The sequence below is a fragment of the Trachypithecus francoisi genome, unplaced genomic scaffold (assembly GCF_009764315.1).
Source record: "Trachypithecus francoisi isolate TF-2019V2 unplaced genomic scaffold, Tfra_2.0 Lachesis_group9, whole genome shotgun sequence".
In the NCBI taxonomy this organism is placed as follows: Eukaryota; Metazoa; Chordata; class Mammalia; order Primates; family Cercopithecidae; genus Trachypithecus; species Trachypithecus francoisi.
The window spans coordinates 11639446-11641910 of NW_022681474.1; the positions used below are offsets into that span (position 1 = coordinate 11639446).

The 2465-nt window shown below is 51.5% G+C and overlaps 1 long non-coding RNA gene across 1 annotated transcript; it reads left to right on the plus strand.

The window, feature by feature from the left end:
• The first annotated feature begins 1120 nt into the window (after window positions 1-1120).
• Window positions 1121-2259, plus strand: LOC117082701. The gene is made up of 2 exons (XR_004436738.1): window positions 1121-1227; window positions 1660-2259. It is a non-coding gene; the product is annotated as an uncharacterized LOC117082701 (long non-coding RNA).
• The last annotated feature ends 206 nt before the right edge of the window (window positions 2260-2465 follow it).

A 2465-nucleotide genomic window follows, 5' to 3' on the forward strand; every position in this document is an offset into this window, starting at 1 on the left:
CTGGGAGCTGCTGGGCCAGCCCTGGGTAATTTCTGTGGGACACGCAGACTGTGGCAGGCGCACCCTGTAGGTAGTCAGTAATGGCTCACAGGTGATGGGCGTGAGCTAGAGCAGCAGTGGGCAGGGGCAGCTCACCTCTTTGCAGGAGGTGGGTCAGGCGGCCACTCCGGGTGGCTGGAACCGATGGAGCAGGGCTGTCTTGACAACAGCTTGGGCCCAGGCTGCTCGTCATCGCTCCCTTTGCCCACCCGGATGGGTCTGCTCATGCATGGCCACTGCGAACTGCACTCTGCATGTGTGTATGTGTGTGTGTATGTGCATGTGTGTGTATGTGTGTATGTATGTGTGTATGTGCGTGTGTGTATGTGTGCATTTATGTGTGTGCATGTGCGTGTGTGCAAGGTGTGTGTATGTGCGTGTGTATGTGTGTGCGCGTGTATGTGTGCGCGTGCGTGTGTGCATGTGTGTATGCGCATGTATGTGCATGTATGCAAGTGTGTGTGTCTGTGTGGTGTCTTGCTTTCTGTACACACCGCCGCCCAGCAGAGAGAAAGAAGAGCCCGGGATGGGAGCATCTCTTCTCTTTCCTCTGACGCTGTCAAGCCTTGTGGGTAAATTTAGAAGCCGTGGTTGGTGGACAGTTAAGATTCTGTTAGAAATGGGAAACAGCCCTTGCATGTTGCCTTTAGGCCATGATGCTCACAGCTGGATGAGCGTCTTGCCTGGCTGGTGCTGCCTTTGGACTCCTTTGTGAACCAGGCTGGTGGTCTCCTGTGTGGGGATCAGACGTGGCAATGGGTCCTGGCTGCACCCCACAGCTGGACCCTGAGCTCTTGTGAGTTGGGGCGGTGTCACCCTTCTGTTCTCCTGGAGTGGAAAAGGGAGATGGGTGGATTTGTTGCAGAAAAGCAGGATGAGGGCAAGCCTTGAGGGCCCCAGCCTGGGTCTCCTGCACAGGCAAAGCTACTTGTGGGGGCTTGAGTGAAGAAGCCCCAGTATATTACAACTCAGGAAGAAATCCAATGGTCTGTCCTGAGCAGCCTCATGGGAGGTGAATTAGAGGTGAGTCAGATGCCTTTGGGGGAGGAAATGACTTAGGCTGAACTTCCTTCAAAGTACATCCATCCATCACTTGCAGAAAACAAAAGAGAGCAAGAGAGAAGACAGTGGGTGAAGTCTTGGTTCCAGACCCCCCTTTCTGCCAGGATTTGATGGATCTGTCAGCCAGTGAGGCCCTTCTCAGAGGGGTGGTATCTTCAGGCCAGGTCAGGCCCATCTGGGAGGCTCAGGCATTCCCTGCAGGGGTGCAGGCTGCTCTCCATGCACTTTCAGGGACCCCTGCTCCCACAGCGTGGCCACCCTGGCTCTTCTCCTGGTGAGAGTCTGCCTTGAGGGCTGAACAGTGCCACTGAGGAGCTAGAGAAGCTACAGCTTCCCATGGTAGCCTTTGTGGCCTGGAGTCCTGGTTCAGTCCTGTGCCCAGGGATTCTTGCTACTGCATGCATGCTTATCTTAGGAGGAAAGCTGGGGGAGGCTCAGGACTTCCTGTCTGAAATGTTTCGTGCAGTGCTCAGCATGGTACACCTCCCTCACTGCCCCAGTATGATGATTTCTGCGAGAATTTCTATCCTGATGATTCTATTTCCCTGCTTTATAAAGGTGTCTAGAGTCCTAGAGAACTAGAGATGGAGGGAAATTCAGATCATCTATCTAAACCCTTCAGCCCTTCATCAAACAGAAGAGGAAACTGAGGCTCAATCTGCATGATGTTCCCAGGGTCACGGCACAAATTCATGGAAGAAGCAGGAGGAAACTCATTTCTCCAGTCTAGGTCCAATGTGTGTTTTCGAAATGTTTCCACAGGGTTAATGACTCAATTTTTCATGCGTGATTACTAGTAATAACAATCATGTTGTGTTTGTTTCTGTAGCTTTGGAAATCACTCCTTCCAGCTGAGTTTCAGGTCCCAATGGCCCACACCTGCAGGAGTGAGTTTTTGCTGAGACTGATAAGGCACTCACATTCTGTGGGACTTGAATTCTCTCTTTGCCTAGAATCTAGATTTTTTTTCCCTCCTCTGCTCTCAATGAATGCAGAATTCCATCTCGGTACAATCTGTGAACCATTCTGCAGTAAGATTGTCATCGTCTCATTCACACTACCCCGTTGGTAACACAAAGGGCTGTAATTGATGTGGTTCAGAGACTCACATCCAAGCAATAAAAAGGAATCCCTTATGGTGGTCTGCAGCAACGCAAATGAATCTAGTGTCTGGCTTTAATAGGAGCGGGGAAATTGCTAACAGATGATGGTAACTTTCAGCGACAGAGAGAGAGAGAGAGAGAGAGAGAGAGCGACAGAGAGAGAGAGAGAGAGGGAGAGAGGGAGAGAGGGAGAGAGGGAGAGAGGGAGAGAGAGAGAGGGAGAGAGAGAGAGAGAGAGAAGAGAGAGAGAGAGAGAGAGAG